Raw genomic sequence first — 13751 nt, 5'->3', positions numbered from 1 at the left:
ATTTTATCAGTATTGTTGAGAATCCAAGTAAAAAAAGACAGAATTACCACTGGACTTGGCAAAGTCACTGTTACTGACAGCACTGATGAATCTGACGGAGTGCTCAGGACTGGTGTCTAGAGTTGAGTGGAGAGGTCGGAGGTGAAGAAGCAAAGACAATGGACTGAGATGGCTCTTTTCATGAGTTTTGCTCAAGGAGGGAAAGAGGAAATGGTGTGACAACCAGATGGGGTATGAGTTAAACAGGAGTGTTGGAGATGGGAAACAAAGAACATTATATGAAAAAAAAAAAAAAAGAATTTCTGGTTGTTTCCCATCCTCTATCCCTTGCTGACCTTAAAATTTGCTCCTCAAGTTCAGAGGGCCGAGTCCCAAACAAAAATGGTCTCATGCCTGAGCCCTCTACTTTGACCTGCGCTGATGGCATCACCAGTTCCCACTTCTCTCTTATCATCATCAAGCCTCCTTCAAGCCTTCCTTCCCACCCCCCTGAAACAATTATGACAGATCAGTCTGGCACCTCTATGTTTATCTGGATAAAAATGTATAAGCACCCTCCAGTGCCGACAAGATGCAACCTCTGCAGAGGCTGCCAGAGGGGTATCAGAGTTGAGACAATAGGACCATTCCTCAGATGCATGAGATAGATCCAAATTAAAATGAAGTGACTTTTACATTCATCACATCTTCCTAACTTTTCACTATGATTGAAGCTACTCTAAGTATGATGCAAACAAAAGTAGTTCCCAAATTGTAAGCTAATTTATTTATTATCTAATTATTTATCTTTTCTATAAGAAAATCACTTTATTTTTTCTCTTTCTTTTTTATGTTTTAAATTATGAAAGTATGATAACACATTTACAGGAGACTTGGAAAACACAGAACAAGGGTACATATAGTTCCACTATTATATTAAAATTATTTTTCTAAGTAGATAAACTAAGATTTTTAGTTGGAGTTTCAATATCAAAGTCTCAAAAATGACTAGAACAAATATACAGAGAAGTAGAAGGATATCAGATCAGATCAGTAGCTCAGTTGTGTCTGACTCTTTTCGACCCCATGAATCACAGCACGCCAGGCCTCCTGGTCCATCACCAACTCCCAGAGTTCACTCAGACTCATGTCCATTGAGTCAGTGATGCCATCCAGCCATCTCATTCTCTGTCATCCCCTTCTTCTCCTGCCCCCAATCCCTCCCAGCATCAGAGTCTTTTCCAATGAGTCAACTCTTCGAATCAGGTGGCCAAAGTACTGGCGTTTCAGCTTTAGCATCATTCCTTCCAAAGAAATCCCAGGGCAGATCTCCTTCAGAATGGACTGGTTGGATCTCCTTGCAGTCCAAGGGACTGTCAAGAGTCTTCTCCAACACCACAGTTCAAAAGCATCAATTCTTCGGTGCTCAGCCTTCTTCACAGTCCAACTCTCACATCCATACATGACCACAGGAAAAACCATAGCCTTGACTAGACGAACCTTTGTTGGTAAAGTAATGTCTCTGCTTTTGAATATGCTATCTAGGTTGGTCATAACTTTCCTTCCAAGGAGTAAGCGTCTTTTAATTTCATGGCTGCAGTCACCATCTGTAGTGAAGGATATAGTAGACCTGAAAAGCACTACGAATCAATTCAACATAACCAAGACTTACACAATTTTCATAAAATAGTAGGATACAAATTCTATTCAAGTTCCCATAGATTATAAGCTAGGAGACACTGGAACATATCCAGGGGCATAAAACAAGTGCAAAAATTTCATGGTCTAAAAGTATTGAAATTATACTGAGTCTGTTCTCATAACACTGTGGAATTATGTTAGAAATCACTATCAAACGGCATTTGAAAATAATGCACATGGTACAACGTGCTTAGTCGCTCAGTTGTGTTTGACTCTTTGTGACCATATGGACTGTAGCCCACCAGGCTCCTCTGTCTATGGGGATTCTCCAGGCAAGAACACTGGAGTGGGTTGCCATGCCTTCTTCAAGACATAGTACAGTGAAAACACCTAATTTGTGATTGCTCATGAATGTGAATGATTGGTGGAGTACTGGTTTCCCCCACTTATCCTTGCTCCCCTTTCGCATATGCTCTTCTCAGAAAACACCCAGGATGTCCTGGGCCATTGACTCAGCATTGCTGCTTTGGTTACCAATGGAATACGGTGGGCTCCATGGCTTGGACCACAATGCCTCCTTCCCTGCTTCTTTTTATAGTTCAATCAACTCAAGTTCAGAGAATTCTGTTTTCACATATCCTATTTAACTTCCTTCTTCCCCTACATCTTTCAAATCTTTCCAAATTAGATGAGAAAAAAAATGTAATATTAGATTTTCTATCAAGAGTTTGAGGCTATGGAATTAAACAAGGACTAGTAGCCTGCGTGGTTCTCACCGAGTTTAAAATCTAAAGTAGAGAATTATTTATCTTGGATTTCCCTGGGAGTTCAGTGGTTAAGAATTCATCTGCCAGTGCAGGAGACCTGGGTTTGATCCCTTGTCCAAGAGGGATTCCATATGCCACACCACAACTAGAAAGTAACTCCCATTCGCTCCAACTAGAGAAAGCCCCGTGCAGCAGCAAAGACTCAGTGCAGCGAAAAATCAATTAATTTAAAAAAATTATTTATCTCTATGGATGTCTACGTATCTGTGTACTCAATGTGAAATAAAACAAGGAGGGTACTCTGATCTGATTCAAAAGAAAGTTCTCTTAAGGAAAAATCAGTTTTACACATTTCTTTCTTCTTTCATTTATTTGTTTTCTCTTGCTTTCTCTCTCTCTCTCTCTTTTTTTTGGCACCATTTTACAGCATGTGGTCTGTTGATACGCTTTTGCCTTATTTACATGACCCTGTTCTATTTTTTAGTTTCACACAGGGATGGAAAGTGTGTGCATGCCTGGTGGCAGCCTCTTTGTCTCCCATTTGCCTTTTCCTCCTCCCTGTGAAATCGGATCTCTGCAAGAAAGGGCCAAGATCACAGCACGTGTTAGGGAACGCACAGAGTGACCTGTAATCTCTCTCTCCTTCTGTCCTTCCATTTCCTGTCTATGGAACAGGTCAGCCTGAATTTTTCTGCAGCACTGGCAGGATCAAAAGTCAGGCAAAATTGAGCTGTGTTCCACTTTTATTATGAAATAATCGTCATATCTGCATCTGCGTGGTAATACACACACACATGCCCGCAAAATTATCTACCTCCTAAGCATCCATTCACGCTGGGAGAGGATGATGAATGTACCAGATGCTCCCATGTCGTGGTGAGCTCATGGAGACGGGTGGAGCAGGGCAGCTTGCCAGCTGTTTGGGTGGCTTCATCAGGGGAGTGCGTCAGCTCAGTGGCTCCTGCTGTATCACCCCTGATACCCGTTCTAATATGTCCCATTGGAAGAAAGCCAGACCCCTGACACTAAGATTTAGGCCTATTTTTCATCTTCTGGCAATCACATTTTTCCTCTCTTATCGTCTCCCCTTGCAAACCTCCAGCTAGGCCGTTACTGTGTCTCCCCAAGAGTGCTACTAAGCCTTACTCTCAGGCTAGGGCTCCTGTTTCATATGGTTATATTTGGTCCTTGAAATATTTACCAAAACGTATTATTGGGTTTGGGCCAGACCTTGGCCTAGAAACCAGATGATCTCCTTTTCCCAGAATCAATAGCTTTCATCTATTCCTGAGCTCCTAAAAGCCAGCAAGTCCTCCAAAACGAAACACTCGCCAAACTTTTGCCAGCAGACCGAGCCCTGAAGTCAGAGCTGGAAGGGGAGGAGTATGAGAGCAAGCTCCTTGGATCAAGCAAAGTGCTTGTCCAGGCTCCCCTCCTGCAGCTGGCAGAGCATCGGCAGCCTCAGTGGACCCTGGACCATGCCGGAGCCACGTAATGACGCTCAGGGGCCTACGAGTCTGTGCCGCGGGTGTGGCCTGGCGGTGGCCAGCTCCCAGACTCCGTTCTCTTCCCACAGCCTTTGTGTCCTTGAGCTAGACTGAGCTGGCTTGACGAGATCAGACAGGCCCTGCAGTCCTATTGTTTTAACAAGTAGTGCTGGTGGTGGGGGAAGCCGAGGGGCGTGCTGATCTGAAGTTTTAAATAGAACCCCATCCGGACTCAGGACTAGATCCTAGACAGCATCCGTGCCCACACGGTTCACCCAATAGGGGTGCTTGTCTAAAGGGCGCACCAGGCAGCTGATAAAAGAAGCTGTGTGTCACAGGCTGTGGGAAGGAGAGGGGTTTATTTGTTTGAAATTCTGCAGTGTGGTTATTTTAACTATCTGGGGCACCAAGATACACACACACACACACACACACACACACACAGGAATTGCTCCCCTGTGCTGTGTCATGAGGCAGGAGTGATGACTTTATTCCCTAATTTGGAGTAGGACATTTGGGTGCTGTGTTTGTGTGTTTGTTTATCTGCCATCTCTGGCCATAGGGCCATGGCAGGGACCAGGGTGTGGCAAGAGGTAGTATTTTGGTCAGAAACTATGGAAATTTCTAGTTGTAGTTTATACCTATTTTTTATGGCCATTTTGATTTGTGTTACCTGCTGGGTTTTCTATAGAGTCTGTCAAGATTCAGAGTGAAACCTCAGAAGATTTAATCTAATTCATTCTGAAACTGGTTGTATTTTTCACTTTAACAATAAATCTAGTAAGTTCAAGGACAGTTGTTGAACTCAATAATTTTTCTTCCCGCGTTTTTGATGCTGGTCTGTGAAATCCACCAGTGTAGAGACCTCAGGCATTTTTGTGTGTATCAGGCCATTCTTTTTATTTTGGTTTAGTAACTACCCTGAATGATGTTTCCTCTGAAATTTTCTAAGAATTAGATACTGTTAGGTCAAAAGAGTTCTCTGCAGGCACACCTCACCTTACTGCACTTCGCAGACCACTGCTTTTTTACAAGTTGAAGGTCTGTGGCAACCTTGAGTAAACAAGCCTACTGGTGCCAGTTTCCAGTGGTGTCTGCTCAGTATGTGTCATCGTATCCATTTTGATTGTTGATGTTGCTTAGTCTGTCCGACTCTTTGCCATCCCATGGACTGCAGCATGCCAGGCTTCCCTGTCCTTTATCATCTCCCAGAGTTTGCTCAAACTCATGTCCATTGAGTCAGTGATGCCATCCAAACATCTCATCCTCTCTCGCCCCCTTCTCCTCCTGCCTTCAATCTTTCCTGGCATCAGGGTTTTTTCCAATGTCAGCTCTTCATATCAGCTGGCCAAAGTATTGGAGTTTCAGCTTCAGTCCTTCCAATGAATATTCAGGGTTGATTTCCTTTAGGACTGACTGGTTTGACTTCCTTGCTGTCCAAGGGACTCTCAAGAGTCTTCTCTAGCACCACAGGGCAAAAGCATCAATTTTGATAATTCTTCAGTTCAGTTCAGTCGCTCAGTTATGTCCAACTCTTTGCGACCCCATGAATCGCAGCATGCCAGGCCTCCCTGTCCATCACCAACTCCTGGAGTTTACTCAGACTCATGTCCCTTGAGTCAGTGATGCCATCCAGCCATCTCATCCTCTGTCGTCCCTTTCTCCTCCTGCCCCCAATCCCTCCCAGCATCAGAGTCTTTGCCAATGAGTCAACTCTTGGCATGAGGTGGCCAAAGTACTGGAGTTTCAGCTTTAGCATCATTCCTTCCAAAGAAATCCCAGGGCTGATCTCCTTCAGAATGGACTGGTTGGATCTCCTTGCAGTCCAAGGGACTCTCAAGAGTCTTCTCCAACACCACAGTTCAAAAGCATCAATTCTTCAGCGCTCAGCCTTCTTCACAGTCCAACTCTCACATCCATACATGACCACAGGAAAAACCATAGCCTTGACTAGATGGACTTTTGTTGGCAAAGTACTTCAAATATTTTCATTACCATGTTTGCGATGATGATCATGAGCTTGGATGTTACTATTACAAACTTCTGAAGGCTCAGATGATGGTTAGCATTTTTAGCAATAAAGTGCTTTTTAACTAACATAGGTACACTAGTTTTTAAAGAAATAACACTATTGCACACTTAATAGACCATAGTTTAGTGTAAACATAACTGTTACATGCACTTGCACTAGAAACCAGCAGATTTGTGAGATTCACTTTCTTGCAGTATTAGCTTTACTGTGGTGGTCTGGAATCAAATCTGCCGTGTCTCTGGATATGCCTATGCATTTTTCTCATTAAGTTCAAATTTTTCAAAACCAATATCCTGTTATATGATAAATATTCAATGTTAAGATGAACAGCTGCAAATTCAAATTAGCCCAGTTAGGGGCTATTTATATTTGAATTTTCTGAAAACATTTGTGAAGGTTGAAGAAAAAAAAAATAGGTAGGAATAATTGACCTAAGATCAAAAGCATGCCAAAGACTAAGGCATTATTTCTCTGAAAGAGGTTATTTGGAAAACTCAAAACATCTGGTTTATATTATAAAATATAAGCGTAGAAAAAGTAGCAGTCTTTGAGACATCAGCTTTTATATTTCTGGAATTTTACAATCTCTCTGTTCCCTGTTTCTTTAAAAACAAAACGAAACCTCTGTTTTACTGTTTACATTAGTTTCAGTTGGGGAGGGGCAGTGGTGTGAGGCTGGGAGAGTCATGTCACCGATGATATTAAAGGAGACCTGTGCGATTTCCTTCTTTACTTTTCATATCTCAATTCCCTGGCTGTTCGATTGAGTTCCTGAGGTGCTGACAGCTGGTAATACGCTAAACTGCAATCCACTTTCCCCAAGTTATTGATATTTCCTAACTGAGGTTTAATGGTGTGACTTGGCTTAGGTGAAAATGTGCCAAGGTCTTGGGTCTCCTGTGTTTCATCCAGGTTTGTTATAGTTCCAGGAATGTACTTGCCAGAGGCTAGAAAAACCATGTCACCCGCTGGTCCTCCCAAGGCAGGTGGCTGTCAATTGCCTATATTCTCAAAATACCTCTACACAGACCGAAAAAGGGATCCAGCAGTAATTCTTTTTTTTGGGCTATTTGTCCTATTGACAAAAGCTGGTGCATCTCAGAGACTGAAAATTTCAATTCGGCAAAAATGAATAGCTATTTACATTGTAGAAAATCGTCTTTATTTATTTTAGAAAAAGCGTTAGGAAAATAAAAGTAAAAATATCGTGTAGGCTTCCCTGGTGGCTCAATGGTAAAGATTCTGCCTGCCATTATAGGAGATGTGGGTTTGATCCTTGGTCTGAGAGGTTCTCCTGGAGAAGCAAATGTCTACTCACTCCATTACTCTTGCCTGGAGAACCCCACATACAGAGGATCCTGGCATGCTACAGTCCATGGGATCATTAAGAGTTGGACATGACTTAGCAACTGAACAACAAATATCTGGTGCTAGTTAATACTGATGGCTGCATGGCACTATGAACGCATTAAATGTCAGTCATCATGTATGATGTACATGTAAGATAAAATCTTACATGTATTTTATCACAATAAAAAAGTCAGTAGAGAAAATTTATCTTTCTCTAGTGGCTGAGAATGTTGATGTTGACTATCATTGTAGCTGTGTGGTTTCTAGTGAGGTGGAGGTTAAGCTAGTGGGGCCAAGGGGGAATATTTCACACCTGGACTTATATATTGCTGGCACTAAAGCTTATCAATGGCAGGTGGTAGATAATTAGTGTGTGTGTGTGTATATATATATATATATATATATATATATATATATGGTATATCTTAGTAAAGTAATTTCACAATAAGGATTTAACAATTGAAAAACAGTGTGAAGTCCATAATTTATAGTAATTAGTTATTTTGGGGAAATTAAAAAACCTAACAACACATATTGCAAGGCTCACTGACTGCCACTATCTTTCCTGGTTTGTTGTTGTTTAGTCGCTAAGTCATGTCCGACTTTTCTGTGACCTCATGGACTGTAACCTGCCAGGCTCCTCTGTCACCTACACCAAGCACATGTATAGTAATATTCATGAAGTGATTAAAAACTTTGTTCCTTTGAATAAAATGGCCATTAAGTAAGAGAAAGTTAAGTGAAGATAGAAAATGGAGTTAACTTGTGGAGAGTTGGTCAACACATAGCTTTTGACAGAGATGTAACAAAGGAGGAAGTAAGAGGTAAGTGGGGCTTCCTTGGTGGCTCAGTAGTAAAGAATCCATCTTCGAGCAGGAGACATGGGTTTGATCCCTGGGTTGGGAAGATCCCTTGGAGGGGGGCATGGCAACCCACTCCAGTATTCTTGCCTGGAAAATGTCATGGACTGAGGCGACTGGTGGGCTGCAGTCCATTGGGTTGCAAAGAGTCAGACACAACTGAAGCAGTTGAGCATGCATGCATGCATGCAATGGGTAGATGAGCATTTCGGAGTTCTACTGTTTGGGATTCATCTGATCCCTATTCCTTCTTTCCCTTGTGAATGACAGGGGTATTGTATCATCTATTTTATCCAATACATCAGGACCATAATGCCTGTGCTGAAACCCATGAGTTGCCTTCTTAAAATAACACAAATTTCAATTAAAGATATGTTTGCTGAGCATGTAGTTTGCAAAGCATAGTATTAGATGTTAAAATGGAGATTGGTATGGCACAGATTATATCAAGGAACTAGAAGTATTATAGAAAAGACAGGTGTCTGAAAGGACAATCACACTCTAATAAAAGAGGGTGTTAAATGCTGAAAGTGAAATTGGCCTGGAGGTTCACAAAGGAGAGAGAAAGAACCACAAGAACTAGCTTTTTAGTTGTGAGGTTGTGGTGTGTGTGGTGGGTCCTTTTAGAAAGGAGATGGTGTTGGAACAGTGGCTAAGAATTTGGCAAACTGAGAAAGAATTTTAAAATGGCAGAATTGAAAAGATAAGGCAAAGGCAAGGAATAGAAAATGCCCAGGTGTTGGGAAAATGCTGTAATTTTAGTTTGGCTGGCAGAAGGTTGTTTGTAGGGAATCAGTAAGAGTTAAGATTAGGAATGTAGGTTGGCTCTACACGTCAGGACGAGGCATGTTGTGTTTAATCCAGAAAGTGCTGGAAGATACTGACAGTTTCTGAGGAGGCAGTGACATGATCCAAGTCATGCTTCACTGATGGTGAGGACTGAACTGGGATGGTTTGGGAAGAGACCTGCCGAGCGGAAGCTGGTAGAGTGCCCTGTGAGGAAGAGAGAGCAGAAGGAGTCGGGACCTGGGCCAGGCTGGAGGCAGCGGGGGGGGGGAGAAAAAGAGAAAAGGCAGAATCTACATTTGGTTTGGCAACTAATCGGGTCCAGGTGGATTAAAGAGAGTTCTGGAAAGATGGCAACTTGAATGTGTCCAGGCTTCTTCTCCTGAGCCAACGCTTGCTGAAGCCAGCAGGCATACCAGGCTGGAGGGTATGAGGTTGGATGGCCTCGTCTCTGGCGGATTCCAAGGTTGAGGCAGGATTTCTGCTCCGTTTGTTTGACAAGAGCCTAGAGTTAATGGGTAGAGCCTGGGTGAGGCAAGTAAATTGTGTCTTGGTCTGCAGAGATAAGAGTATTCTTTTTATTTTTTAAAACTTTTTATTTTATATTGGAGTCTAGCCAATTAACAATGTTGTGATAGTTTCAGGTGGACAGCAAAGCAACTCAGCCGTACATATATATGTGTCCATCCTCCCCCAGACTTCCCCCTCATCCAGGCTGCCACCTAACAGAGCAGAGTTCCCCGGTGCTAGACAGTAGTGTTCTTACTGCTGGTAGAAACAGAAGGGAGGGTGCTTGCCTTTCAGCCCAGCTTATAAAAAGCTTAGAAGTCATTATTCCAGTCCTCGTAGCAAGAAAAAAATTAACAAGCTGAAAATCAACACCACTTATTAGATCCATCAGAGACCAAAGTCAAAGGGCAAACCGCCCGCCCCCTCCAAATTAGAGCTCTATAGGCAGATTCAGAGGATCACAGTTTATTGGAGCAGAGGTGCTGAAGCAGAAACCTCCGCGGGAATCAGTACCAGGTTCCTTTTACCTAGGGCATCATACCCAGCTTTCAGCAAAAAATTACAAGACATACTGAAAGACACAACGCACAATTTGAAGAGACAAAGCAAGTATCAGAACCAGACTCAGATATGGCAGATGTTGGAATTATCAGACTGGGAATTTAAAACAGCTATGATTAATAGGCTAAAAATCCTAATTCAAAAAGTGGACAACACGCAAAAAGAAATGCGTAATATAAACAGGGAGATGAAAACTCTAAGAACCAAAAGGAAGGCTTGAAAAAAAAAATGAAGGGAAAAACCAGAAATGAAAAATGCTTTTGATGGACTCTCCAATAGCCTGGACACAGCTGAGGAAAGAATCAATGATATTGAAATGTCAGTAGGCACTTATGAAACAATGCAAAGAGATAGAACGAAAAAGTTCAAACAGGATATGCAGGAACCATGGGACAATTACAAAAGGTGTTACATATGCATAATAGGCAAGAAGAAAGAGAGAGGAATGGAAGAAACCATTGAAACAATGATGATTGGAAATTTCCTAAAATTAATGATAGACACGGAACCACAGAGCCAGGAACTTCAGAAAACACCAGGCAGGATAGATACAAAAAGAAAAAAACCCACTTAGACATAGCACATTTAAACTTTAGAAAATCAAAGATAAAACAAATCTTTAAAGAAGCCCCAGGGTGGGATGGGGGAGTACATTATTTTATTTATAGAAGAGCAGGGATAAGAAGGGCTTCCCAGGTGGCGCTAGCGGTAAAGAACCCAACTCCTGTGCAGGAGACATAAGAAACACAGATATCATCCCTGGGTTGGAAAGATCCCTTGGAGAAGGAAATGGCAACCAACTCCAGTATTCCTGCCTGGAGAATTCCAGGGACTGGAGGGCTGCAGTCCATGGAGTCACAAAGAGTTGGACACGACTGAAGCAACTTAGCACGGATGCGCGGATAAGAAGTACTGATACATCAAACTTTTATTCAGAAACCAGACTAGACTTGGATTGTTTACATGTCACTCTCGTGCTGGAAAATAGGCAATAATGTGCTTCGGCTACTCTGAATACAGATCTAAGACCAGGAATTCAATGCTTAGCCAAGATTACGATTAACCGACAGAATGAAAAGAAGATATTGGTGGATTTGCAAGGATTTAAAACTCTTATCACCCAGTGGGATGACTAATTTGTCTTGGTATGTCCAGAACTTTGTCCATCTTAGCACTGAAAAGTCTGTCTCCTGGAAAACCCCTAGTCTTAGGCAAATGAGACAACTGGTTACTGTAAAATATTACACAAGAAGAAAACCAGTATCAAGTGAAAAAAAAAACACAAAACGACTTTGAGATGGGTAGTTTTATCAGTCAGGAAAGATTTTGTGCCCCCTCTTTTACTGGAACCCCTCTTTTCCTTTCTTAGAATTTGATAATATCGGGAACTATTTTTGGTTGGGGGAGGTGAGAATTCAGGTACTGGCGTTTAGGGGTAGAGACCAGAGATATTGCTGAATATCCTATCCTACAACGCACAGCACAGCACCCCTACCCCCAAAATGAAGAACTGTCTTGTTCAAGATGTCAGTAGTGCCAAGATTGGGAAACCCTGGATTCAGGGAAGGTAATTAGAAATGGAGAGAGTTGTGAGTCCAAACCTTACTGTATTTACATATAGAAAACTTAAATGTAAGTGGAGAATCAAAGATTGTCTTGGGACGTGCACTGTAAGAGCTAATAAAAGGTACCTGAAATGAAAAAGGTGAAGTGGGCTTCCCTGATGGTCCAGTGGTGAAGAATCTGCCTGCCAGTGCAGGGGACATGGGTTTGATCCCTGGTCAGGGAAGATCCCACATGCTGCGGAACAACTAATCCCATGAGCCACAGCTACTGGGTCTGTGCTCTAGAGCCTGTGGAACCTCCACTACTGAAGCCCGAGTGCTCTGGAGCCTGTGCTCCCAACAAGAGAAGCCACTGCAGTAAGAAGGCCTGGCACCAAAACTAGAGAGTAGCCCCTATTTGCCACAATTAGAGAAAACCCACGAGCAACAGTGAAGACCCGGCATAGCCAAAAAAATAAATTATTTTTTTTAAAAAGAGGTGAGCTGCAGAGAAATCCTCATGGTACAAAGCTACCTCTGCAAAACCTAGTCACTGAGGTCAGGACAGGAAGCTGGTAGGTAAGGCATTATAGTGTTTAAAAGGGATGACCAATGACCACTGGGTGGGAATGGAACCCATCAGGGTCTAAAGTATCTTGGAGAAGAAAATCTTAGGTATCTTGTTTTCATACAATAGTGAACAAACAGGTATGTCAGTAGGTCCCAGGAAAGGGACTCTGTGGGATGGAAAAGTACATTGGAATTTCCATGTTAACAATGGGTCTAAAAGAATAGAGCAGCAATTTGATCCGATCTTTGAAAAGAAGAGATGTGGTGTAGAAGATCAGTTCAGTTCAGTCGCTCAGTCCTGTCTGACTGTTTGTGATCCCATGAATTGCAGCACACCAGGCCTCCCTGTCCATCACCATCTCCCGGAGTTCACTCAAACTCATGTCCATCGAGTCGGTGATGCCATCCAGCCATCTCATCCTTTGTCGTCCCCTTCTTCTCCTGCCCCCAATCCCTCCAAGCATCAGAGTCTTTTCCAGTGAGTCAACTCTTCGCATGAGTTGGCCAAGTACTGGAGTTTCAGCTTTAGCATCATTCCTTCCAAAGAATACCCAGGGCTGATCTCCTTTAGAATGGACTGGTTGGATCTCCTTGCAGTCCAAGGGACTCTCAAGAGTCTTCTCCAACACCACAGTTCAAAAGCATCAATTCTTTGGTGCTCAGCTTTCTTCACAGTCCAACTCACATCCATACATGATCACTGGAAAAACCATAGCCTTGACTAGATGAACCTTTGTTGGTAAAGTAATGTCTCTGATTTTCAATATGCTATCTAGGTTGGTCATAACTTTTCTTCCAAGTAGTAAGCATCTTTTAATTTCATGGCTGCAGTCACCATCTGCAGTGATTTTGGAGCCCCCCAAAATAAAGTCTGACACTGTTTCCACTGTTTCCCCATCTATTTGCCATGAAGTGATGGGACCAGATGCCATGATCTTCGTTTTCTGAATGTTGAGCTTTAAGCCAACTTTTTCACTCTCCTCTTTCACTTTCATCAAGGGATAGCAAAATCCTGCTTGCCTTAGTTTTGCCAACTGAGGTTCTAAGATGTCACTGTTTTATTTCTGTAGAATATAATTCAGAAATCCATGACCTTTTAATAAATACATGAGATTTAGTTCAAGGTCCTTAATGAAATAGCACAACAATAATTATTGCTTCCCCCTCATCTCAAAACTCATTCACTGTATCTGAAATTCAGATAATTTTTTGCAAAGTATACTCCAAGTATTTTCTGGAGGAGGGCATGGCAACCCACTCCAGTATTCTTGCCTGAGAAAACCCATGGACAGAGGAGCCTGGAGGGCTATAGTCAATAGAGTCACAAAGTGTTGGATACAACTAAAGCGACTTAGCACAGCACAGCACCCCAAATGTTGGAGAAAGAAATGGCAACCCACTCCAGTATTCTTGTGTGGGGAAATCCCATGGACAGAAGGACCCTGGCGGGCTACAGTTCTTGGGGGTCACAAAAAGTAGGACATGACTTAGCAACTAAACAATAACGACATCCCAAATATTGCAAAACTATCCTAGACCATAATCCAAAGCAATATTTTTTGAACAGCTAGATATGATCATTCAGGAAAATGGCTATATTTTTCAAGTTAGTAATTAAAAATATTATTCAAATATAACACTAATGTTTTTAAGCAGCAAACATA

The sequence above is a fragment of the Bos mutus genome, chromosome 14, assembly GCF_027580195.1.
Source record: "Bos mutus isolate GX-2022 chromosome 14, NWIPB_WYAK_1.1, whole genome shotgun sequence".
Lineage (NCBI taxonomy): Eukaryota > Metazoa > Chordata > Mammalia > Artiodactyla > Bovidae > Bos > Bos mutus.
This window is presented reverse-complemented; position numbering follows the sequence as displayed.